Here is a 27,727-nt window from a genome sequence, read left to right as displayed (position 1 = left end):
GATCAATGGAACAAGATAGAAAGCCCAGAGATAAACCCACGCACCTATGGTCAACTAATCTATGACAAAGGAGGCAAAGATAGACAATGGAGAAAAGACAGTCTCTTCAATAAGTGATGCTGGGGAAACTGGACAGCTACATGTAAAAGAATGAAATTAGAACACTCCCTAACACCATACACAAAAATAAACTCAAAATGGATTCGAGACCTAAATGTAAGACCGGACACTATAAAACTCTTAGAGGAAAACATAGGAGGAACACTCTTTGACATAAATCACAGCAAGATCCTTTTTGATCCACCTCCTAGCATAATGGAAATAAAAACAAAAATAAACAAATAGGACCTAATGAAACTTGAAAGCTTTTGCACAGCAAAGGAAACCATAAACAAGACGAAAAGACAACCCTCAGAATGGGAGAAAATATTCGCAAACGAATCAATGGACAAAGGATTAACCTCCAAAATATATAAACAGCTCATGCAGCTCAATATTAAAGAAACAAACAACCCAATCCAAAAATGGTCAGAAGACCTAAATAGACATTTCTCCAAAGAAGACATACAGATGGCCAAGAAGCACATGAAAAGCTGCTCAACATCACTAATTATTAGAGAAATGCAAATCAAAACTACAATGAGGTATCACCTCACACCAGTCAGAATGGCCATCATCAAAAAATCTACAAACAACAAATGCTGGAGAGGGTGTGGAGAAAAGGGAACCCTCTTGCACTGTTGGTGGGAATGTAAATAGATACACCCACTATGGAGAACAGTATGGAGGTTCCTTAAAAAACTAAAAATAGAACTAAACATATGACTCAGCAAACCCACTATTGGGCACATACCCTGAGAAAACCATAATTCAAAAAGACACATGCACCCCAATGTTCACTGCAGCGCTATTTACAATAGCCAGGACATGGAAGCAACCTAAATGCCCATCGAGAGACAAATGGATAAAGAAGTTGTGGTACATATATTCAACTGAATATTACTCAGCCATAAAAAGGAACGAAATTGAGTCATTTGTTGAGATGTGGATGGATCTAGAGACTGTCATACAGAGTGAAGTAAATCAGAAAGAGAAAAACAAATATCGTATATTAACGCATGTATGTGGAACCTAGAAAAATGGTACAGATGAACCGGTTTGCAGGGCAGAAGTTGAGACACAGATGTAGAGAACAAACGTATGGACACCAAGGGGGGAAAACCGCGGTGGGGTGGGGATGGTGGTGTGCTGAATTCGGCAATTGGGATTGACATGTATACACTGATGTGTATAAAATTGATGACTAATAAGAACCTGCAGTATAAAAAAAAAAAGAAGTCTTAAAAATATGTCACACTTAGTCATTCCACTTCTACGACCTTATTCTACAGAAGTAATCCCAATGGACACAGAGACGTATATACAATGTATTCACATTGTTTCTGACAGGGAAAAGCAAATTGTGTAAATCTAATTGTAAAGAATTGATTAAACTATGGGACATCGATACGATGGAATACTACGTGATACATCATTAAGTGAAAAAAGCAGGAATATGAAATAGCAAGTATACTACAATTCTATTTTTGTAATCCCTAAGTGTACAAATATATTTATAGAAAAATAAAAGACTGAAAGTGTATGCACCAAAATGAACAGTGATTATGTCTGGGTATTAAGATTATAGGTAATTTTTCTCTTGTTACTCCGTAGTTTCTATAAAGAATATATGCAACTCTTAGAGAAAGCTTAAAAGCAAAATAAAAGCTATCAGTAAAATGAGGCTTTAAAAAAAATCCTATCACAATAGTATCATGCCAAAAGCTAAGCATATATCATATTAAAAATTCAATATTTTCAATTTTAGAATTTACCTCTAAGCCATAAATCCTCACTAAGAGATTCTGCCAAAGCACTTGCACCCAGGTCACCAATGAGCGTGTTGCAGTTCAGAGTGATGCGCCTCAAACCAGCCATACAGTCAAGATCAGGTCTCCTGGAACGAAGACTCTCAGCCCAGGTTTCTTCATGCCTTCTGGTAGTCTGATACTTCAAAGATTTAATGGGATGAAATTAAGATGCTTGAAGAAGGAAACAGGGTGTGCCTACTGAGTATGGCTTATTATGTCAGAGATTTACACACACACATATCAAGCATATATGCCACGAGAATCAACCTGAGAAATTAAACAGTCACTTCTGGTTTATGAGTCCAGTGACCCAGATTCTAGTCGGTCAGTGATTAGATTCCAGCCACTGGATGACCTGCTTTCGAACAGTATGTAAAGTTGGACAACTCAATTACAGTCTACGAATTCTTTTCCTTATCTTCTAAGTCAGGGAATTGGTTCTAAATTCTATCATTGCTGAGGCTCTAAATGTCATCATTCTGTCCTCCAATGGTCTCCAAACACCTGACTGGGCAACCCATAAGAAAACTTTTTAATATGCATCTTATTTTTTAACAAATTATATACACGAAGTTCTATACATATAATAATGTATGTACATTATAAACTACACAGATATTGTTTAAATGATACAAAGCTAAATAGGTTCTAATATTTTCTTTTCCTAACTCCTAAGGCATTATTTTATTTATTTTTTAAAAATATTTATTTATTTGTTTGTTTGTTTGGCTGTGCCGGGTCTTCAGTTGCAGCATGCCGGATATTTTAGTTGTGACATGTGGGCTCTTGGTTACGGCAGGCACGTGGGACCTAGTTCCTTGAGAAGGGATCGAACCCAGGCCCCCTGCATTGGGAGTGCAGAGTCTTAACTGCTGGACCGCCAGGGAAGTCCCAGGCACTACTTTAAAAACTATATTTACAAAATGGATCTCACATGCTACCTAGGGTATGCACACAAACTTTAGAGGCCTGGACTGTGCACAGCCAGTTGGATGCGCCTTGGGAAAATAGTGGTTTGACATTTAACCACAAGTGTTGTCTTAAAGGCATTCAATTCTTTATATTCATAAAATAAAGTTTGGTAACAGGGAACACTGACTTTAAATGGAAAAAGTCTTGTTACATTCTTGAAAAAATAAAAGACTCAAAGTGCCTTTGACACTCTAAAAAGAAAATCATTAGTGTCATTTTTCTATTAACAATAGCTTATAAAAGCTCCAAGCAGAAATAACAGCAATCACTTACACAGTGCTTAGTATGTGCCAGGCACTATTTATACAAATGAGTTCATTTAAACCTCATAATGAGGCACAGACATTAAGTGATTTGCCCGTGGTCAAATGCTACGAAAAGGGAGAAAGGGAATTTGAACCTAGGCCATTTGGCTTCGGTACCCAAGTTCTTGACTGTTTTCTACCCCAGAGGTCAATGGACTTGCCCTGTATAGACTCAAAGAATTTTTCAATTTTTCAAATCTAAATTTAAACATTTCCAGCTTTCTGGGCTTTACAGTTTCTGTTGCAACGACTCTGCCCCACTGGCGTAGGGTGAAAGTAGCCACAACTACCATGTAAACAATGGGTGCGACTATGTTTCAAAAACACGTTCTTTACAAAACCAGGCGACGGGCGGGATCTGGCCCACCAGCCATAGTTTACCTATCCCTGATCTGCACCATCAAACTATTCAAAAGGCTTCATGTCAAATTATTAAATAACTTTAGGCCTAAATACACTCATTAGAACCACTGTAAAGAAAGTTGTTAAGGCATTATTTTAAAAACTGTATTTACAAATTGCTGATGTAGTGATTTTTATTACTTTATAAACTACAGCAGCTAATAAACACTTGATTCATTTAAGTCTTGAAGACGATAATGGCATACTTTCTTCACAGTATCACAAAGTTTTCAGTAACTAAAAATACATAAAAGTATTAGTATGTATTATATATTAAATCTCTTATTTCTAAAATTAAGTGGACTATCTTTACTAAATGGTAGAATCCCAAACTGAAAACTGGTCATATTCTTTAAACAAAACGAAAGCTGCACTCACATGTATTAAAAGACAAAAATTAACTGCCATCTGTATCAATATGTTAATGTGCTTCAATCACATATGTTTTCATGAAAGTTTAAACATAAAATCACCTTTAAGATATTGACCATGTGATCTGCTCCCTGCCATTTCAGATTACAGCCTGTGAAGTCTACTGTCTTAAGAGTGATAGAGTTCTTTATACCTTGACAAATAACTAAAAGGAAAAAAAAAAAAAACCACACACACAATAAGATGAAGAGCCTATACATGTCAGTCTTGACTTATTTGCTTTTCTTGAGTCAATTGGAGGTTTATAGCCACATTCTTAAAATCATTAACTACAATCTTCCCAAACAGGTAATTGACGAACAGATGCATTCTAAAACTTGTCAGTAACAAAGTGTTATTCCAGTTTACAACAACAGTTTAATTCTTTTTAGATACTAAAACTGAACACACTGAATACTGCAAACTTTATTCCCAACCACTCAGTAAAGTACTACGTACCGTTTGAGACCTAGGGAAAAAAAGAAAAACCTACAAAGCATAAGACTCTTCCTATTTTCATTTCCAATGATACTTCCCAATCTTGATGATCAATCAGCGATTTAAATGTCAACTATAAACCCAGTATTTTATTGGGTGCTATATACTAGTATATAGTATACTAGTATACTAGAGCAATATGAGAGAGAGGACCTCAAACCCTCTGTTCCCGCAAATTGAAAGGCAGGATTCCTGACCCCTCCAGACCACTACTGGACACAGGGAACACACACTAATGTTTCAGGACCCCAATCAACAGTCACCTGCTTTGTGATTACTTCCATGACACACCCTCACCAACACCACTGAGTCTGCTGCTCCTACGGGACGTTACATATATTTCCTTTTTTAACACATACCACAGTGCATTATAATTATGACTGCAGATACATGTTCTAACAATTTAAAGATAATGATGACTTTTTTGCTCTTTACATCTTGCTATTTCCCTTATAATATTTCTTGAAGAGAAGCCGTAAAAATATAAACAAACACAAAAACCAGAAAATATACAAAATGTGTTGTTTGTGGCTTAACACAAACTTAAGTAAAATTAGTTCTGACAGTATCCAGCATGGCAAACTTCCATGGTACAAACGACAGTGGACCAAGGTTTGAGAAGTACAGGAGACAATCGAGGCATGAACAACACCAAGAAAAGGTAGACAGGATGTAACGTGGTGTGAAGGAAATCACGAGACCAGTCTGATGAGAAGAGACTTAAACAAGACTGAAACTCACTTTCTAAACCTCCATCTCCAAGTGGACAATTCGCAAGACACAGGTGCACCAAAGTGGCCTATTCAATCTCTTTAATGGGGAGAACAAGCTTAAAAGTTCATTGCTTCAGTTTGCCCCAAAAGCAACTATCAAATGTTGGCAGGACACAATGAAGGCTTACCCTTGTTAACATAGTTAAGTCTCTCTCTCTCAGAACTAGCCCATTTGGCTCCAGGTTCCTTAGCGCACCCGACGCACTTACACAGCAATTAAGAGCTTTACACGAGTGGAAGGTCATATCTTTATTTCTTATCGCAGGAACACGACTTTTGTAAACTTTATTTCTGTCAGAACCTAAAGCAAAATTATTGTAAAATGAGTGATTTAAACCATACATTTTATCATCAATAAAAAGTATCTTAAAAAAAAAAAAAAAAAGCATCTGCTCTGTGCTAAGGATTAGAAACGACTCCTGCCCTTAAAGCCTTCATTAAGGAGGGACATGTGTAAACTCAAAATTTCAATCACATGAGATAAAGAAACATAACCTTTATGCACAGAGGTTCCTTTGGAGGCAGAATGTTATATCGAAGTGATGGCTTCATGATAACCCTGAAGTAGAATCTAGAAAGATGAGGCTATGCAGAGTTGGAGTAGGAGGTGCCTTAACTGCAGAGGGAGCACCTGTGCAAAGACACTCAAGCCCGACACCTGCTGGGCACAGTAAATACTGCAGGTGGCGATGACTAAAGGCCAGGGGTCCATGTGTGAGAAGAGACAGAAATGAAAATAGAGATGTTGGCCGAAGCAAGCCTGGGAGAGAGCATGGCTTGTATCCCACAGGTGATGAGGCCTGGGGCTACCACTGGGTGAGTGAGGGTGCCTCCGCTGATTAGAAAAAGGCGCCCCGCTGCTGAAGGACCGATTAGATAAAGGGAGTGATCACAAAAAGCTCCCCTTCCTCAGGGCCAAAGAGCCCCATGAGGCTTGGCCGAGCACAGTTCAGGCTACACGCCTCTGTGCAGAGCACACGCTGGGCGGCTGGTATGTATTAACTCTGTGTGGGCAAGCCATTAGCAGCATTATTTTAGGCGTATCTTTTTATGTTAGAAGATCACTCGATCCGAGTGATCTTAGAGGAACTGAGGAACTTAGAGGAACTGAGCCCAGGGGCCGCGAAATCACCCAGGAACTTCTGCCATAGTCCAGGCAAAATGTTATACGGATGAAGAAGCAAATTTAGGAGGAGGCCAAAATCTACAAGCTGGACCCACTGGATTGAAGACATACAGAAAGTTCAGTGAAGGAACTCTGAAGAGAATGGGCTCTGCAATAAATTTTTCTTAAATTCAATGTAAAATATTAGGTAAAATTAAGTACAGTGGCCTTTAAGGTCCCTTCCAGCCATAATTTCTTTTCATTTCTACGTTATTACTCTGGTTAAGTAAAGTCCCTTCAGAGGTACAGAACAGTTCCTACACCTGAATGTGATGCAAAGAATAATCTGACTTCTCTTCACCAGGGGATGAGTTGAACTGTCCTTGCAGGAGAGATAACAGATGGTGTGAACCCCAGATCCTAGAAAAGGGGCCAGGCACACGATAAGTATTCAGCTTTTTGAAAACAAATGAACAGTCATTTCCTCTCCTAGATCTTCACACCCTTCCTCTGCTGGCTACTTTCTCTCAGCTTATAAACATCCTCAAATATACCCACTTAAAAAACTCTCAGACCTATGATTCTCTGTATCGTCTTGCGGGTAACCTAAGTATCTCCCACGCCTTCAAACACCTGTCCTCCCAAAAAGCCCAGATCTGTACCTTAGGCCCAGACCCGTCTACCAGGCCCCTCTAAAGCACTGAAGATGAAGTAAGATCCTCTCCCCACCCCCAATCCCTTCCAACTGTGCTCTGTATCTCACAAAAAGATGCAGCTGTAAACTGTCACCCACGCTTGCTGCCCTCCCTTTTCTAACTGGTCACCAGGCCCCACCCATTCTGTCTCTGATCTCCAAAATCCAGTCCAACCTTTCATAACTTAAGTGGGACCCTTAGATTACAATTCACCCTGCACCCAATCAACTGCCTTCCACATGGAGGTCCGAGTGAGCCTCTAAACCAGAAGTCCATCTCACTGTTCTTTAGGGTTTCCCACAGCCTTCAGGATAAATATCCAAACTTCTGACAGGACAAACAAGGTCCCTTTCTGTTGGGCCCCACTAGGTTTCCAGTATCAACTCTCACTTCTTTCCCAAACCCTGAGTTCCAGTCCTGTACATTAGTTTTGCCATATTTTCTTATATTTCTCAAACTTTGACACACTGCTCCCTCCTGCCACCCCAGGAGGTTCTACTATCCTTAGAAAGGATGGCACCTCCTCCAAGAAGCCTACCCTGAACTTTCCCTTTTAAGATTCTGTGCTCTGCAAAGGGGAAAGTTGGGCGGGAGGGATAAATTAGGAATTTGGGATTAATAGATGCACACGACTATATATAAAATAGGTAATCAACAAGGACCTACTGCATAGCACAGGGAACTCTACTCCATATCCTATAACAACCTGTATGGGAAAAGAATCTGAAAAAGAATGGATATATGTATAACTGAATCACTTTGCTGTACACCTGAAACTAACACAATATTGTAAATCAACTATCCTCCAATATAAAATAAAAATTAAATTAAAAAAAAAAAAGATTCTGTGCTCTGTAGCACCAGAACTCACTTCTTCCAGAGCACTGACTACTGTGCTTGTGTTTACCTGCCGCCCAGTAGAAGGGGAGCTTACCTAGGGCAGAAGCATCGTCTCCAGCAGCCCATGGTTCTGACAACTCATTCAAGTGCCAGGATACTTTACACACATAACCTGCTTAATTAATTGTAAGAACCCACAGAAAGAGTGGTTTTTAATGTCATTTTACAAGTGAGGGGATTGCAGTTCAAAAGTAACGTGCCCAGGCCTCAGAGAGCATAAGCCCTGTAATTCAAACCCTAAGCTGCCTTCACACCGGTGCTCTTTCCACTACATGATACGAATATTGAAAAAAGATTTTTTTTTTCCTGAGCCCTGTTTTAATGGAAAGGAAATGAAGCAGGGATATATCCATTTCCTAATCGCCTTGGTGTGTACCACACAAAGTCATTCAACAGACCAGGTAACATCTGTGCAAAAATTAATGATGCCCCAAACTGTGCTAAGTGTTCTACATTGTAGAGCCTATAAGCATGAACACAGTGCATCCTTATAACCGCCACAGAGACTGGGTCCTGTTAAGCCCATGCTCCAGATGAGAACACTGAGACCTAGAAGCCTTAAGGCCCTCGGCCGGGGTCACCGAGCTGGCAGGAGTCCTAGGCCGCACGCCCCGTCTAGTGCACGCACACCCGGCCACTGGGCACCGGTTCTAGTGCCCACCCTCCACCTTGTACCACCTAAAACCCCGCTTCGCAGCGCCCACACGAGAGCCCCTGGAAGCGGGAACTACAAACCTGTCTCACCAAGCCATGGCTGGAAGAAGCTCTGGATACAGATCAGGGGCAGAGGGTGCTCAGGAGCGGCATCCAGTCCACCCCGCGGAGGCGGTCGGCGTTAAGTCCAGCAGACCCTCCCGCAGGAAAGCGCGCACGGCGGGCAGAGGCAGCGAGTCCTGCAGCGCACACAGGTCCTCACAGCGCGAGAAGTCGGCCGCGCTGTCCCGGCGCAGCTTCACCGAGTGATCATGGCCCGAGCGCGGCCTCGGGGAAGCTGGTTGCGGACACGATGCCCACACCCGCCTGGGGGCTCCGGCTCGCCTCAAGGCCCCTCGGGCGCCCACCGCCCAGCGGCTGCGGCCCCGCAGCGTGCACAGGACCCGCGTCGTAGCCAAAAGACATAGGGCCACGGGCCCCAGTTAGGCCGGCCCCTCCATGCCGCGACCTCACGCCCCGCATCGCCGGCTGTTGGCGCCGGCCTCAACGCCCTGCGCGCCGCGGGGCTGCGGTTTAAGCCTTCGGGCGGGCCCGTGGGGGCGGGGCTCGAGGACGTCTGCGCGCTCGCCGTGCGTCACACGTAGCCCCGCCTCCCATGGGGACCCGGCAGGAGGAGCAGGGGCGGGAGCCCCGAGACTCGGGCGGCGCGAAAGGTAGGAGGTGTGGAGAATTTGGGGTTTCGAAAAAGCGTTTGCTGACTCATCCAAACAAAAGTGAGACATGGTTGTATCAACGCATTTTAAAAGTAGTTAAACTCCCGACAAATGTCTGTGCTCGCCCCGCCCAGGAGAGAGCGTGCACTCCGTGAGGGACACATGAAAGGCTGAGTGAACGTCTGCCTGTGGTCCGTTACCTGGTGCCCGGGTGTGTGAATTTCTGTGGAGAGCTCTTAATTTCTGTAGTTGTAGTTGCTGCTGACTTGACACGGTGGTTGGCAAATGGTGACGTGTTCCATGCATTCAGGACATGATCGTGGTTACTAATAATCACTTTGTTTTGTACTGACACCTCCACAGAAAATTTACTACTGAATATCCACTTTACAGAAGAGAAACTGAGGCGTAGGAAGTGAAGTGACTGAGTAAGAGGAAGGACTCAGACCATTGGTGTTAGTAAATTAACCCTGCAAGGAGGCCGTTAGCCTGCGGTGGCTCTAGTGATGCGGCCGCCTACGTAAACCAACCAAAATCTAAGCCTGTTGACGAACACTGCTGAGGACAACCAGTCACAAACCACCAGCTAGGCTTCAAAGCTATAGCAAGTCAGTAATTTCCTTGCTTTGCTTCTGCCCTTTTAAAATAAAAATCTCTTCAGCTCCTGTGGCTGGAGTGCTCCTCACCACTTCCGGTTTGGTGGTGCCTGAATTGAATCTATTTTTGCGCACATGAAGTGTTAAAATTTTAAATATGCCTCAGTTTGTCTTTTAACATTGGCCGTAGGAGTTGGATTTGTGTCCAGTTTCTAGAACAGTGGTCGTCCTCTGGTCAGGCCTTAGGCGTTACGTGTACAACATTCCTCTTCTACCACCACCTTCTGGATACCTCCACCCACTACCAGCTCTCGCGCATCAGATCCCCTAGATGTGGTCAGCAATGGCTTTTACATGCAGCGTGCTCACATTATAACATCGCAGACACTCCTCCGTCCTCCAGCCAGCGTGTGAAGAGAACCATTACCATTCCTGTTGAAGAGCTTGCTGTAACCACTTTCCCAAACACAGCCACTCCCCAGCTGACCCTGGGTAACCACTCTTCTGAACTTGGTCTCCATCACTGCCATGGATGTCTTTCTATTTAGGCTACGTTTTTAAGTATTCTTAAACAGCATATAGTATTCTACTACGTTTTCTCTTGTTACTTGCTTTATTTAGTGTTATCTTTGCTCGGTTCATCATGCTGACACATAAAGATCTGTGTAGTTCATGTACTTTCCTCACTATGTAGGATTCCCATGTAGGGAAATACAATAATTTATATGTGTATTTTCCTGTTGATGGACATTTAACTTGTTTCCAATTTTCAGTATGATTTCTGTTTGAAAAAAGTTTTATATAATTTTTAAAGGTTACTTTACATTTACAGTTATTGCAAAATTTTGGCTATATTCCCTGTGTTCTACAATACATCCTTGAGCCTATCGTACACCCAGTAGTTTATATCTCTCACCTCCCCACCCCTGTATTGCCCCCTCCTCCCCCTCTGCACTGGCAACCATTAGTTTGTTCTCTATATCTGTGAGTCTCCTTCTTTTTTATTATATTCAGTAGTTGTTTGTATTTTTTAGATTCCATATATAGGTGATATCCTACAGTATTTGTTTTGTTTGACTTATTTCACTTAGCATAATGCCCTCCACGTCCATCTACTTTGCTGCAAATGGCAAAATTTCATTCTTTTTTATGGCTGTGTAGTATGCCATTGGTTATATGTACCACATCTTCTTTATCCATTCATCTCTTGATGACACTTAGGTTGCTTCCATATCTTGGCAATTGTAAATACTGCTGCTGCGAACATTGGGGTGCATGTATCTTTTCAAATTAGTGTTTTTGTTTTTTTCGGATATATATCCAGGAGTGGAGTTGCAGGGTCATATGGTAGTTCTATTTTTAGTTTTTTGAGAACCCTCCATACTGTTTTCCACAGTGGCTGCACCAATTTACATTCCTACCAACTGTACCAGGGTTCCCTTTTCCCTACATCCTTGCCCACATTTGTTGTTTGTGCTCTTCTTGATGATAGCCATTCCGACAGGAGTGAGGTGATACCTCAGTGTAGTTTTGATTTGCATTTCCTTGATGATTAGCAGTGTCGAGCATCTTTTCATGTGCCTGTTGGCCATCTGCATTTCCTCTTTGGAAAAATGTCGATTCAGTTCTTCTGCCCATGTTTTAATCAGGTTGTTAGTTTTTTTGATGTTGAGTTTTATGAGCTGTTTCTATATGTTGGCTATTAATCCCTTATTTGTCCTATCCATTGCAAATATTTTCTCGCATTCAGTAGGTTGTCTTTTCATTTTGATCGTTTCCTTTGCTTGCGAAAGCTTTTAAGTTTCATTAGGTCCCATTTGTTTATTTTTGCTTTTATTTCCTTTACTTGAGGAGATGGATCCAAAAAGATATTGCTGTGATTTATGTCAAAGAGTGTTCTGCCTATGTTATCTTCTAGGAGTTTTATAGTATCCAGTCTTACATTTAGCTCTTTAATCCATTTTGAGTTTATTTTTGTATATGGTGTTAGAGAATGTCCTAATTTCATTCTTTTACATGTAGCTGTCCAGTTTTCCCAGCACCACTTATTGAAGAGACTGTCTTTTCTTCATTGCATAATCTTGCCCTCTTTGTCGTATATTGCTATAAGTGCGTGGGTTTATTTCTGGGCTTTCTATCCTGTTCCATTGATCTATATGTCTGTTTTTGTGCCAGGACCATACTGTTTTGATAACTGTAGCTTTGTAGTAGAGTCTGGAGTCAGGCAGCATGGTTCCTCCAGCTGTGTTCTTCTTTCTCAAGATTGCTTTATCTATTCGGCGTCTTTGGTGCTTCTATACAAATTCAAAAATTTTTTTGTTCTAGTTCTGTGAAAAGTGCCATTGACATTTTGATAAGGATTGCATTGAATCTATAGATTGCCTTGGGTGGTACGGTCATGTTAACAGTATTGATTCTTCCAATCCAAGAATATGGAATATCTTTCCATCTGTTTGTGTTACCTTCAATTTCTTTTATGAGTGTCTTATAGTTTTTGGAGTTCAGGTCTTTTGCCTCCTTAGGTAGGTTTTTTCCTAGGTATTTCATTCTTTTTCATGCAATGGTAAGTGGGATTGTTTCCTTAATTTCTCTTTCTGATAGTTCATTGTTAGTGTATAGAAGTTCCACAGAGTTCTGAGTGTTAATTTTGTATCCTGCAACTTTACCAAATTCATTGTTGAGCTCTAGTAGTTTTCTGGTGACTCTGGGATTTTCTTTGTGTAGTATCATGGCATCTGCAAATAGGGACAGTTTTACTTCTTCCTTTCCAATTTGGATTCCTTTTATTTCTCTTTCTTCTTTGATTGCTGCAGCTGGGACTTCCAAAACTATGTTGAATGTAAGTGGTGAGAGTGGGAATCCTTGTCAGTATGATTTCTGTGTCGCTACATCCATTTTTTTTAGTCTCCAGCATCACTTAATGTAGTAGTCTCCTGTCTAATTGAAGCTCCCTCTTCTGCGTTTTCCATCAAGCCACTTGATTTTTTTATCCCTCTCCACTTCCTTCTTCTCAGTCTCACTCTTGGGTGTCTCTTGCTTACCCAGTTTCAGTGTAGGTGTTCTTTAGGTTCCCATCCTCAGCGTCCACCCCTTTGGACATTTCACAGTTTCTCTGGGTGATCTTATTTCCTGTTCAGCCTTAACTTCCCCCTCCAGGGTGATGTCTTCTAACAAAGATAACTCTCTCCATACTTCAAACTGCCTCCTGGAAAGCTGTATATTTCTCGTTGTCCTCAGCATCAGATCTGTGTTCCTTAGCATGGCATATAAACTCCTTCACGATTGGACGACCTCTTTTGTCTTACTTCTGGCTACATTCCTTCCTGAATGTCTTCTCTAGGCATGTGGACCAGCTTGTAGTTTCTGATGTTCTATCATTCCTGCCCTGGCCTTTACAGATGCTGCTTCTTTACTTAAGACCCTCCTCTTCTGCTTGCTCTTCAGTGAGCTGACATCCGCTTGTTTTCCAGCCTCAGGTTGGGGGCCAGCTTCCCTGGGAGGCCTTCTTTCCCTAACCCTCATCTCTCCTCCCCTGCTTGTTTAGTGCCTCACTACTCTGCTCCCTGACATCCCTGTATCATGATAATTATGTCTCCAGCGATAAGCATCTTTTTAGATAGTTTTCCTTCCATAGACTCTAAGCCCTTTGAAGGTAGGGACCGTGTCTCATTCATCCTTATATTCCCTATGCCTAGCACAGTGTTGGTACAGAGGAAGTGCTGATTAATGACTCCTGGAACTTTCTCGTCTATTCTCCATATAAGTCATTACCAGCACCTTGTGGCTACTGCCCACAGATGAAGCTCAGGGAAGCTTTATCATATTAATTAATCATGTAACAGATTAACTTAAAATGTGTTTTCCTCAAGCTTACCTATTTTCTGTCTGACAGTCAAGGCTTGCCTGATCATCTCTTCCCTCCTTACGTTTAATTATGGCTTAATAGTGGCTTTGGTTCTCCTTTCAGCATCTGGTGTTTTCTAGCTTCCCTGAACATGGTGAGCAAAAGCTGCCTCCCCACAGCACCTCTGGGACCCTCTGACAAGCCAGGTGCATGCCTGGCCCAAGACAAGATGCCTGGGCTTCCCTGCAGGTACCTGACCTGGGAGGGACATGGCTACTAGGCAGTACAAGACACGGGCTCTCCTCCTTCCGGGCTCTGGTGAGTGTAAGTTTGACTAAAATACAGTTTATCATTTTACCCCTGATTCCCTGTAGTTGACTGCTGGTCCATCACGACAACATTATACCCAGACTGCCAAGCCATTTTACCTTCCCATGGAACCTCACTGCAGATGCATTCTGCTCACCTCTAACATTCATCTTCTCTGGACCTGCTTTCAGAGCAATGTGTTTTGTTAGATCCAGTCACAGAGCTATGTCAACAACATAGGCTGTCTTATTTTAACTGACATGTGGTCCCCATTTCTTTTTTCTACTCCCTTACTTATGGCTGTTACCAATGACTCTTTCTCCACTCTTTTCATGTCCCACTAGACTCTGTTGTGTGTCCTTGCTCTCTCACCTGAAGAGCATACCTCTTATTTCACCAAGAAAGTAAGGTTTCAGACACAAACTTCCTCGTCTTCTTTCTGCTAACTCTGGCTGCCTTCCAATCCGTGTTTCATGACGCAGACGCCACCATCTCCTCTTCAAATCCTTCTGTGACTTTCCATTGCTCTTAGGATAAAGACAGACCTCCTCACAGTGGCCTAAAATGTGGAGTCACAGGCTGGCTTCCGGTGGAGAACTGTTGCCGTTCTGTAAGATAAGGAGCTTGCTTCAGAAGGTAAATCGTATGTCCACTAGATATACTGTTTAGTTTAACAGGCAAGACTTTCTTGATGAAAGAAACAGTGTGTTGACTTGCGTTCTAGAGCAAGCTTCTCATCTTGTTGTGCACTGGCACGCTGGGTGCGCTAGTCTGTAGGGCAGGGCATCCCCTGGGCAGGATGGAGCATGATCTCTGCAGCCTCGTCTTGCACCTCCTTCCTTTCGTTCTCAATCATCCAGCCCACAGTGGCCTCCTTTCAGGCCTGCATACTTACAACGGCACATTGCCCATGCTGTCCCTCTGCATGAAATGTCCTTCTGTTTAATTTGCAACTGATTGATGCCTCCTCATCCTTCTCATCTCTTCTCATGTGTCACTTTGTCAAGAAAGTATCCCCTTACCTACTCAACTCATCACATCCCCCTACTGTAGCTCACATAACACCAGGTACCTCTCACTTATAGCCTTCATCACATTTCACATCCAGTTTTAGATAGGTGTTTACCATATGGTCCGTGAGGAAGAGATCATGACTGTTTTGCTTACTCTTGATTCCCAGCGACTAGCACAGTTACTGATAACCTTTGTTAAATGGAGAAATGAATGTATCCAATCAAGGACCAAGCCCTGACAGTTTTACTTTCTAGTGTCTCTCATACTCCTCCCTTCCATCTGTGTTGCCATTACTCCGGTTCTACCATTTATTATTTTACACCTGGATTACGATGATTGCTTCGGAGAATAGCATGTCTTCCTATCTTCCTCCCTACAACCTCTATTACACCTCCCAAGGTTCTTGGGTTATGCCATTGCCCTCTTCCAAACTGTCCATGGCACCCATTGTCAACACAATACAGCCAAACTCTTAAGACTCACATTCAAGACCCTCCATAATTTGGCTTTAATTTCACTTTCTAGACTTTTTAAGAAATAACTGGGTCTAATTGTCTCTGCATCCTTGCTCCCTTTCATATCTACCTATGACATTAATTTTTTTTTCTAGTCAATCTATTTTACACCTCCTTCTCTGGGAAAACTTCACTGAGAATCCAAGCAATTTCTGGATCCCTTCTCTCCCCTGAACTTGGAAATAGTTTAACAAGACATATGTGGAACTGCCATAAGGCATCTGCATCTTATCTCCCTCTCTGGTATCTAACCTCCCTGAGAACGGGGGTACATCTCTGTGTTCTGTGCAGTTCTCAGCACAGTATTATACACATAGTAAATATTTGGTAAATGAACGAATAAGTGAATGAGTCACCATGAGAAAGGTATTCTCTCGTTCTTTCTCTCTTTTTCCACTTTCAAGTTTCTTTAGTTAGTTTCCTTAGACAAAAGGTTTCTTTGTAGCTACACAGTATCCAGGCTCACAGAATGTTGCAAATAGCTGCTAAGAGCATCCCTCCACCTCTTTAGAATAGCTTGCTCTCCTTCTCAAGTGGAGAGAGCAGGATTCAATATTTATTAAGTGCCTTTGTTCACTTGGCATTTAGAGGCACTAGGGGCATTAGTGCTCTACACTCAGTGAAATGCCTGTTTTGTTTGTAATTTTCCTTTGTGAAAAACAGCTATCCACAAAGATGTTTTGTTCCAACTTTCCATCCTTTTAGATTGATACAAAGCATTTGAACTACATAGAAACAGAAAATGAATAGAAAGAACTTTGCATTACATTTAATAAAAGTTTAGGGAGATCTTTGTGGTACATTAGTGAAGTTATTTGGGGAAACTTTAGCCATGTACATTGTGTTGGAGAGGCACCAAGAATTCAAGAATTCTCAAAGTTTGAGTATGCAGTTGCCTCACATGTAGGCATGGTGGCAGCCATGTACATAACAGTGATTTGGAGGATGTTGTATTAGTCAGCTCTTGCTGTGATAATGCTTTGGAACAAATCTCCCCCAAACTCAGTTACATAAATAAGAATTTATTTTTCTTGGACCTATGGGCTAGCTGCAGTGGCTCTCTTTTAGACCTCTAGATGGCTGGTATCGCTCCATGTTTTGGGTCAGTTTGAGGTCTGTCCCACACATCTTACTGTGGAGCCCAACTGTGAGGCCTCAGCTCCCAGGCCCTGTCTTCTCACGAAGTTCACTGAAACATAAGACGTGAGCCCAACCACACAAGCCCACTTAAGGCCTCTGCGACTCATTTAAGGCCATCATGTCTGCTCACACTTCATTGGCCAAAACAAACACGTCACAGATCTAAGTTGTATTTAGAATATGTGTATTTGTTTAAAATTGGGTGTTCTCACAGAAGAATATTGCATTTTGCACAGTGTTACCTTAGCATTTTCATTGGCATTTGCAAACGTGATAAACGTTGTGTGCACTTTTTCACGTTTGAGAACTTTTTGAAATTGTGGGACAATTTCTATGGGAAAAGAGGAAGGTACACTTTAGAACTCAACTCTAGTTATGGCATTGTTGGGAGAAGAATTAATGATGATAAGGTCAATACAAATGAAAGCTTTGGGATTCACATATTCATCATTAACAGCAGCATTCTACAGAACATTCCTGGAGAATTGTGATGCTAGCTTTAGATGATTTCTATCATAAATCATTATAATTTGACAAAGCCACTTCAGTAAAACATACATCATATAGTACATTGCATTTTAGTTTTTCCTAACACTCCACAACTTATCATCAAGACTGTACCTTAACACAGAAACAGAAACAGAAACAGAAACAGAAACTGAGTGAATTCATTGTTAGCAGACGGGCTTCACAAGAAATACTAGTGGAAGTTCTTCAAATGATAGCAGACAGTAACTCAAGCCATAAATCAAAACAAAGAATGCTGACTAGAGCAGCTGTGTAGGGAATTATAAAAGATAATGTAATTTCAAGTTTCTTCTCCTTTCTTCTCTTAACTAATTTAAAAAGTAAGTGCATAAGCAATATGACTATATTTGGATTGTTCTGTATATAACATAAAGAAATATCATATATTTGATGATATGGCACAAAGAAGGCGGTGAGAACAAAGCTGTATTAGAATAAAAATGACAGTAGATCATAAGCTGAATCCACAGGAAGAAAGGAAGAGAACCAGAAATGGTAAATAGATTAACCCAACAAACTCAAAAATATTTATTTGCTCTACTTTCTTCTCTAAGCTCCTTTAAAAGATAAGCTTGTGAGAAGTAATAATTATAACAATATGTTGTTAAGTATGTAACATATAGAAACGTAACAAAAACAAAAAAGAGGGCAAGGAATACAGCTCTATAAAAGTACAGTTTCTGTTTCTCACTGGAATGAAGCTAGTATACATCTGAAGAGGTTCTGAGAAGATGTATTACATAAGCCCTAGAGCAGCCATTACTCAAAAAATGTGGTTAAAAATCATTAAAGGAATTAAATGTTACAGTAGAAAATATCCACTTAATATAAAAGGAAAATGGAGGAACAATAACAATAACAAAAAAACAAAAACATGAGACATGTAGAAAACCAAAGGTAAAATAGACAGAAATAAATAAATCTTACCATATCAATAATAAAAACTAAATGTAAATGAATTAAACAGTACAATCAAAAGGCAGATATTGTCAAACAGGGTTTAAAAAAATGTTTTCTATAGGAGACACTCCTTGGATTCAAAAGTCTAATGTGTACCAAGTAAAAGGATGAAAAACTATACGTCATGCAAATAGCAACCATAAGCATGCTGAAGTGGCTATATTAATACCAGAAAATACAGACTTTAAAACAAACAAAAAAGTTACTAGATATGAAAAGGGACATTTTATGATAAAAAAAGGGAAGATACAAAAATTTTAAACATATTTGCCCTGAATAAGATAAAACCAAAATACATGAAGAAGAAAATACCAAAATCCATGAAGAATTGAAGGAAGAAGTAGATAATTGCACAACATTAGGTAGAGGCTTCAGTACTCCACAGTCAATAATGGATAGAACAATTAGGCAGAAGATCAACAACGATACAGAAGACTTGGACAAGACTATGAATTAACAAGACCTATTAAATGTCTAGAGAACACTCAACTGAACAGTAAAATACTCATCCTGCTCAACTACATGTGAAACGTTTTCCAGCATAGATGACATGCTAGGCTATAAGACAAGAGATTGAAACCCACATACATTGCTGGTGGGAATGTAAAATGGTGTGGCCATTTTACAAAACAGCTTGAGTGTTCCTGCAAGTGTTAAACATCGAGTTACCCTATGACCCAGCAGTTCCACTACTAAATATATACCTAAGAGAAATAAAAACTTATGTCTGCACAAAAGCTTGTACGTGAATGTTCAGAGAAGCATATTTCTAAAAACAAAAGGTGGAAATAATTCAAATGTCAATCTGATAAATGAATAAACAAAATGTGGAATATCCGTACAATAGAATAGCATTCAGCTATAAAAAGGAATGAAATATTGATCCATGTTACAACATGGATGAACCATGAAAGCATTATGTAAAGTAAAAGCAGCCACTCACAAAAGATCACATATTGTATGGTCCCATTTATATGAAATGCCCAGAATAGCAAATCTGTAGAGACAGGAAGTAGATTACTGGTTGCCTAGGGCTGAGAGGGTTGAGGAGAATGAAAAAAGCATTGTTAATGTGTAATGGGTTTCTTGTGGGGGGACAAAAATCTAAAATTGGATTGTTGTGATGGTTACACAAGTCTTTTAGTGGTTACCCTAAGAACCACTGAATTGTATACATTAAAGGGTTGAAATTATGGTACGTAAATTACATCCCAATAAAGCTGTTAAAATTATGATAATTTTATATGTATAAATTTGAAAATTCATCCAAAATTACACATTCTTAAAAAATGCAACCTAACAAGACTAACCCAAGAAAGAAAAACATATCTAAAAAACCTGTATCTACTCCAAAAGTTGTTTGTATAATTAAGTACCTTTACAGAAAATGATTTCCAGGGATAAATGGCTTTCCAAGTAAATTCTTCCAAATATTTAGGGAAGAAATGTTGGTAATCTTACATAAAAATCTTCCAGGAAACAGAAAAGTATATATTGCTCAAAATCTTTATAAGGCCAACATAAGCTTCAGATCAAAACTAAAAAGAATATTACAAGAATAGAATCACAGGCCAGTTTCTCTCTTGAACATGCATGCAAAATGTGTAAACAGAAGCACAAACTGTATCCATGGTATGTAAAACAATCATATATCACAATCAAAGTGGCTTTATTCTAGTAATGCAAGGTTGCTTTAATGTTCAAACATGAAACTGATCCCAGGAATGAATTAGAGTGGGAAAAAAAGTCATTTAAAACAGAAGTCTTGGGAATTCCCTGGTGGTCCAGTGGTTAGGACTTGGCGCTTTCACTGCTGGGGCCCTGGGGTCCAATCCCAGGTCAGGGAACTAAGATCCTGCAAGCCATGAGGCAGGGGCCCGAAAAAAATAAAGAAAAAAAAGAAGTCTTAACCAGGAGAAGCACAAGAGTGAATAAACATAACAGATAACACCTTATGAAAAGTAGGTGAAGATTATGGAATATTCTAAAATTTAAAACAAAAAGAAACTTTTAAAGATTCAAGAGGATGTGACAAATATTGTACATAGGCAAAAAATAAAATGAAATAAAACATGCAAATGATGGGAGCCCAAAAATCCAGATGCCCTAGTCCTGTCTCTGAAGATTCTCATTCAATGGTTTCTGGATTTCCTCTATGTTTAAAAACATACAGGTGATTCTGATACGATTCATAGACACAATGTAAAGCTTCAGCTTTACAGGAAATAATACCAGATTATTTTGTTATTTTATAGTTATATTAACAGGTTGTACTATTGACGGATAAGTCTGATGTCAAAATGCACTCCCCACTAGGGATAAAAAAGGAACTAGTAGTCTCTACTGCTGCTTGGTGGCAGCATGCATGTATTGCAAGGGCAATTATTGTAGGAATCCAAATTAGGGGAACATTTTAGAATTGGAAGACTACATACAGATCATCTAGTCAAGCTTCCAACTATTATAGTTGTGAAAAGTAAGGCCCATATAAATGAAATGATTTATCTCCAAAGAGCGTTAGTGAAAGAGTATGAAATAAAAACTATCTCTGAACTTTTAATTTAGTGCTGTTTTTATTAATCTCAAGTATTAGCTTAAACTTCAGTGTGACAGATTTGGGATTGAATTCTTGCTCAAATTTACTGATTGCGTGCCTTTTAGTAAGTTACTAAAACACTTTTTTTTATTTTAAATAGATTTATTTATTTGTTTATGTATTTTTGGCTGCGTTGGCTCTTCGTTGCTGTGCGCGGGCTCTCTCTAGTTGCGGTGAGCGGGGGCTACTCTTTGTTGCGGTGCGCGGGCTTCTCATTGTGGTGGCTTCTCTGTGTTGCTGAGCACGGGGTCTAGGTGCGTGGGCTTCAGTAGTTGTGGTTCACGGGCTCTAGAGCGCAGGCTCAGTAGTTGTGGCGCATGGTCTTAGTTGCTCCGTGGCATGTGGGATCTTCCCGGACCAGGACTCAAACCCGTGTCCCCTGCACTGGCAGGCGGATTCTTAACCACTGCTCCACCAGGGAAGGCCTACTAGAACACTTTTAACTTCGCTTTTCACATATGTAAAATGGTGAGCCTTGACCGATATAGAATATGAGATAACCTAGCACTGTTTTTAACACATACATGTAGTTAAAATTTTTTGGCTTTCATCCCTCTTAAACAGCCTCTATCCTTTTAACAATGAATGTGTCTTTCAGCTAACAAAGCACCCTAGAGCTGACCACATTCTGGCAAGAGATATAGGATTCTTTTTCTTACTGGGGGTTCTTTATACCTGATATTTGAACTGCACTGAAACATGAACTTCTCTTGTTTATACTGTATTAATGGACTTGATAGATGAATTTTAAAAAGTGATATGCAGGAATTGAGCTGCCTTACTCTCAAGAAATATAATTCGATAGTGGTGGCTAGAACGATAAACAGTGTTTGGACAGGGAGTCCATATTGGATGTGAACTACCTGTACTCCCATTCGTCTATTAAGAATAAATAGAATCCTTTCAAAATCTGTTTTAAAGGGCAGTTATTTCCTTCTGCCTCATTTAAGTTACCTGCAAGAAAAAGACAATCTCCTGAATCCTTGTTTAAAAGGCTTTTAATATAAAGCAGATAATTTTTTGCAACATTTCCCAAACTTTTCATTATCAAGTTGGCTGAGGCTTCTCAACGATTATCATTTCACAACATCTCCATTTTCACCTTCTTTAAATGAATTGGCCTAATAGATGTGCCATTAAAACAGAGCTTCACTCTCAACATATTTTTAATTTTGTATTCAAACAGTATGAAGAAAACAGGATCAGGGAATTCAGCCATAAAAGTGAATGGATTACTGATACATGCTACATCATGGATGCAACTAAGTGAAAGAAGTCAGACACGAAAAGGCCACATGTTGTATGGTTCCATTTCTACGAAATGTCCAGCAGTGGCAAATCCATACACACAGAAAATATTATACATTAGTGGTTGCCAGGGGTTTGGAAGAGAGGGAAATAGGGAATGACTCCTTAAAATGGGTGTAGGTTTCCTCTTGGGGTGATGAAAATGTTTTGCAGCTAGACAGTGGTGATAGTTGCACAGCATTGTGACAGTACTAAATTCCACTGAATGGTACAGTGAATTGTAAAATGATCAAAATGGTGAATTTTGTGTTATGTTCATTTTACTACAATAAAAAGGAGAAAGAAATAGGGAAAGACTTAGAGTTTGGGAAAGTAAGGGGAACTGGTCAAGAAAAAGACAGCTCTACTGTTCAGTTTTCTCTCAGCTCTCCCAGTGCATTAATCGTCAGCAAAACGTAGCCTGAACTTGTAGATGATAGTCATTCAACACAGTCCAGGGAAAAGTAAATAAAATAAAAACCAACTCTTCTTCTTTAGCACATCTATGAAAGGTTAACTTGCTGCTCAGCCACATGGACATTCATGAGGACGTTTCACTTTAGGTCTCCTCTACTTCAGTACTTTACTCACAGCTCATTCACACATGTAGGCAACAGCATTCCTCAATTCGATGGAATCTGCAGTGCTGGTTGTGATCAGTCTCATGAAAAGAAAAGAAAAGGTGGCGCAGAAGCCAAGGGAAGAGATTTTCAAGACAGAGACGTTGTTTAAGATATAACTCGGCTTGGCGGTCACATAGATAAGGATTGAGAAGTAGTCCCCTGGACTTGTCAACGGAGAAATCATTGGGGGCTTCAAGGAGATCAGTTTCATGAGAGTAGTGGGGCAGAAACCAGATCGCAGTGTAGATGGGAGGGGAGCAATGGGGGGCAAGTCAAGAAATTGATGGCAAAGGGAAAGAAGGGAGGGGTGGATAGAAGGACAGGAGAATAGAGTGGAGGAGGGCATTTCCTTGTGGCTCTTTAACTCTGGCTGGGAGGGGCCAACAGAGAAGGAGAGCGTGAAGATGTAGGAAGAGAGGGTGGCATCCCGAGCCCAAGGAGGACTGGCCCCTGTCTTCAACTCCCACCAGCTGGATGTTCCCTTTCTCTAGCTTTCCACGTAGGCTGTGGAAGTTGCCCCTTGCCTCCTTGGATCAGCTGCCCTTGATTCGTTCATCCTTTTCTTATTTCTCAGCACATCTGGGTCATACGTTATGTGAAGACAAACAAATCACTACTGATGGTTAATTTTCTTGAAAAATCCCCCAGGCAGGTACCATTTTGGAGAACTACATATTGTTCCTCAAAAAGCCAAAGTAGCCCATTTTTCCTCTCTCATTGGGAGAGATTGCTGTTTCTTGGAGAACCCGATGAAGAGGGTGACTCGCACTTAGGAATAACGTTGCTTAAAAAGTGCAAAAGGTGAGGTAGTTTGGCTGTGAAGGGCCTCTGAGGCCTGAGACTTCCTGAGAGATGGCAGACTCACAGCTCCCATTTCCCTCTGACCCTGGGCTATGAGCTCATCAAATGAGATGGTAAATAAAGTCACTGACATGGTTCAAAGGATAATTTTGTTCTCTCTTTTTCATTCAGAGCAAATTTAATGGAATTTGTATACAACATATGGATGAAATATCCACAAGATGGGGCTTGACTATATCCTCATGATTCCCCTTCCCTTTTCTCCATCTGGCCCCTTTAGCTCTGCAGACTTAACCCCACACCATCAATCCACCCAGTCGGTCCACTGAGCGTCTCTTCCTCCTTCTCATCTGATCATTGTCGTCACCTTGCTCTCCACTACCGCCTCCTGCAGTAGCTGTTAGGTCCAGGGAGGTTGGTTCACTGTGAGCAAGTAACTGTCAACTCCATGGACAGGTGGCAAGTGACTTGGCAGCCGGAATGAGCCCACCCTGAGTTAACTATACCAATGAGGGTCAAGGAGAATGGGGATGCAGCTGGTCTGCAGAGCCCCGGCAATTCTGAGACACATGCTCCTGGATCCACACGTTGCTCCATATCCAGCCTTGCCTTTCTTTGTTCTCTGTCTTGACTCCATCCAGGTTTCTGCTCTCCTTGTCCCTTTGGGGAGGGAGGTCAGTACCAGCCCAGGTGTAGTCCCCAAATGCTTCCTACTTCCAGGCCCTACGTAGGCTTGTATGTCCACTTGCTTGGGTTGCCCTGGCATTCGTGATAACAAGTTGAGTGGTTTCTGCCCTAGGCTATCTTTTCTGGCATCCTTCCTTGCTGAAATGTCGGAGGAGGCCATTGAGAGGGCATAACTGCCAGTTGAGCCGAGAGCTGGACCCGGGCAATCAGAGACTCCTCACCCCCTCCCCTGACCTTGGAATATACATTCTGCCCACCATTCCCACAGTGGGAACCATTTTCAAGAACTCAGCCTTGAGCGAGTAATGTGTTCTTGAGACCATGTGGACAGTATACGTGACTGAAGCCTGTTAAGGTCTCTGTGTAAACTCAAGATCCTGGCGGGTGGGTGCTGAGATCTATTCGTCTTTCAGCTGACCAAGGCAAGCCTTGTAAGCAGGTTCCCTTGCTTGTTAAAACTGCCATTGACTAGTCTGGAGCGGGCTGCCTCTTTCTTCAGTCTCTCATTGCCCTCTGTGTATAGGGGCCAGTTTTCACACCAGCAGATAATCTTAATGCTTTGTTTTCTTCCAGGTATGTACAAATCAAATAATGCTTTTGTGATGAAAATTATACAGAGAACCAAACATATACTTTCCATTACATCTTTGATGTACTAGTTGGTGATAAATTGACATGTTTCTTCACCCGTGTTCTTTGGACTGTTTTTTTCATTCGTGTCTGTTTTTCTTCAGATGATTTTCTAGTAATTTATACAAATATGTGAATCTGGATAAACTAATATATTTTACTCTCAATTTCAGGTTGCATCCTTTGCTCTCCAACAACCATTGGAGTGCTGTTTTCAATATGTCCACACAGGGATTCAAAATAACAAAAATGCTTTTGAAAAATAATGTCGTAGGTTGACAGAGTGGTTTATAAATTATAGCATATGCTTATGCTCTTAATTCTTCCTCACAACCCTGCTTATCATGGCTGGAATTGCTGCTACACCTGTGGGGTCAGCTGGGGGCTGGCTGTAGCCGGGCCGGGGGCCTGACTGGGCCACATGCCTCTTATGCCCCAGCTAGTAACTGGGGCTTGTGCACATGGTGGTAGCAGGGCTCCGAGAGGAAGAGTAGAAGCATCGTGGGACCTAGCTCTGAACTGGCACACCATCGTTTCTGCTGCCTTCTATTGGCCATGGCAAGTCACCTAACTTCAAGGGTGGGGAAATCACCTCTGCCTCTTGATGGGAGAAGTTGGAATGTCACGTTGCAAAGAGTGAGGACACAAGGAGTCAAGCTGGAGCCATTTTTGCAATTTGGGATGACGCTTGGTGCCTTCCTCAAGGAGGTCGTCCAAAACCATTTTTCAAACATCCCAGGTTCCTATAAATCTCCACCTCTGGTTTGGCGGCCCCTAAAAATTCCCAGTCAGTTTTGGTGAGGGGACACTTGGTGACAGTGTTGTCTTTCGAAATGAGTAGTTCCGTTATCGACATTACATTGCTCCCCATACATTATTTATAAGGTTTCCTTGTTTGTATGTGCAAAATATTTCTGTGTATATTTTGAGAAATAAATTGTACAGGCCTCTTTTTTTCTTTCACACACCCTAGAGATGTTCTAGAGGCAGTCAAAGTGTCCAAATTTTTGAGAAATTGGAACAGTCAAGAGTTACCTGTATGGAATGCTGTTAACGATGGCAATTCCCGCTACAGTACCTTTCATCTGAGACACTTAGGGTCTGTTAACAGCTTAAAAGTATTATCTTGGCCAACATCAAGACAGAGCAAGAGGCATCTTTCCCAGCCAATCAGAGATTTCCTTGGGCATGAGTAGGGATGCCTTTGGACCTTGACGGCAACTTAGAGTTAGAACTTGCTCAGACGAGAAGGGAAACTGGAGAAGAATGGCTTTCTGGACTGCCAGCATCTCCAGCTATCCCTAATTATCAGAGTCTGGAGCAGAACTGCTTATTCTAACAAGACTATGGATGGAGGCACAGGAAGCTTCAGAAGTGCCCCTGTTGTCTGGAACAGTGCCACTCACTTTGTTAGGCTCTCTGATGATTGGCTCAGTGGAAGATGCTGGGACATGTCTGATAGTCAGACTGTGGGTTGTCAAGGACAAAATGTCTGGGACCGCTTTTGCTATCCTCAATACAAGTTTGCATGGAGCAAAGAGTAAACTCACTTAGAAAATCAACAATTCATTCTTCTCACAAGTGATATTGTGAACTGGGATATTTACCAAACACACATTCATCCATCACAGTGGTTGCCCACACCCAGTGTGGGTTAGAATCACCTGGGGGCTCAGAAACATTGCAGATTCAGACAGTGCCGGTTTTGCTACTCTCCACGTGTGGTCAGGAACCAGAGGTATCATCCTGGGCTCATGTCAGAAATGCAGATTCTCAGGCTAGTCCAGCCCTATAGAATCAGAATCTGCATTTTAAGAAGACCCCAGGTAATTAAATGCACATTCAAGTTTGAGAAGCCATAGTTGAGGCAGTGCTTCTCAATAGAAATAGAACATGAGTCACAGGTGTAATTCTAAAGTTTCTTGTAAACTTATTCAAAAACGACTTCAATAAGATATGTATTAAGCTCAATATACCCAAAATATTATCATTTCTCTATGGCACTACCCCTGTTTTGAGTGCTTAATGGCCACCAGTGCCTACCTTATTGAACAACACAGATCAAGGCATGACCTAAATACTATATCCTCTTAAAAATCTCCAGGTGGTTCTAATTCATACTCAGGGTGAGAAACACCATTGTTTAGGGGATAAAAATTTAGGTGCCAGGATTCAAATAATGCCCATATTTAATGGAGACCTTAGCAGAGCTGCTTCTTCCTGGGTCCTCCGTGGGGAGGAGTAGTTAGGACAGATGCCTCCCCTTGGAGCTTCAGCATCCTTGTGTTAAACTGTGGAACATTACTCAGGTGGGGCTCCATGTCCTTGATCTCGGACACCAGCTTCCTCAACTGACCATTTGTCTTGGTCTCATTCTTCTCAGTGGCCACAGAGCAGAACGGGCACAGTGAACACTTCCATGGGACTCCCTCTGTGTTGAATTGATGCACCAGAGGCAGCAGACATATCCGCATTTCAGGTACGTAAGTTTTTCAAGATAACCTAGGCAGATGAGACTTCTACTTGCTTCTTTAAAATGTTTAGCCATAGTCACTTTCTGTGGAAAAATGAGCAAGATGTTTCTATGAGTTGAATGACCATTAGTGCTTGGAGCTCTATCCTTTTTACTTGTATAGATATATCAGGTACCTAATATGTGCCATCCATTGTGCTAGGTAATGACATAAAATGTAAATATAAATATAAGTATAAATATAAATATAAATATAACTGACCTTTGCCCCAGAACTTCTGATATTTGGAATGCTAGTTAGAATGAAAGACTCAATCCAGGGACTTCCCTGGTGGCACAGTGGTGAAGAATCCACCTGCCAATGCAGGGGACGCGGGTTCGAGCCC

The 27,727-nt window shown here is 41.2% G+C and overlaps 1 long non-coding RNA gene and 1 pseudogene across 2 annotated transcripts in view; one reads left to right on the top strand and one right to left on the bottom strand.

Annotated features, from left to right (window-relative positions):
• Positions 1 to 9,083, bottom strand: part of LOC133099823 (centrosomal protein of 78 kDa-like) — a 49,816-nt pseudogene extending 40,733 nt beyond the window's left edge.
• A 188-nt stretch (positions 9,084 to 9,271) lies between these two features.
• Positions 9,272 to 27,727, top strand: part of LOC133099371 (uncharacterized) — a 29,359-nt gene continuing 10,903 nt past the window's right edge. For both annotated transcript variants that reach the window (XR_009702320.1, XR_009702319.1), the window contains exons 1-2: positions 9,272 to 9,338; positions 27,252 to 27,347. This is a non-coding gene — a long non-coding RNA (uncharacterized LOC133099371). The remainder of the gene's footprint in view (positions 9,339 to 27,251; positions 27,348 to 27,727) is intronic.

The sequence above is a fragment of the Eubalaena glacialis genome, chromosome 10 (assembly GCF_028564815.1).
Source record: "Eubalaena glacialis isolate mEubGla1 chromosome 10, mEubGla1.1.hap2.+ XY, whole genome shotgun sequence".
Lineage (NCBI taxonomy): Eukaryota > Metazoa > Chordata > Mammalia > Artiodactyla > Balaenidae > Eubalaena > Eubalaena glacialis.
This window is presented reverse-complemented; position numbering and strand designations above follow the sequence as displayed.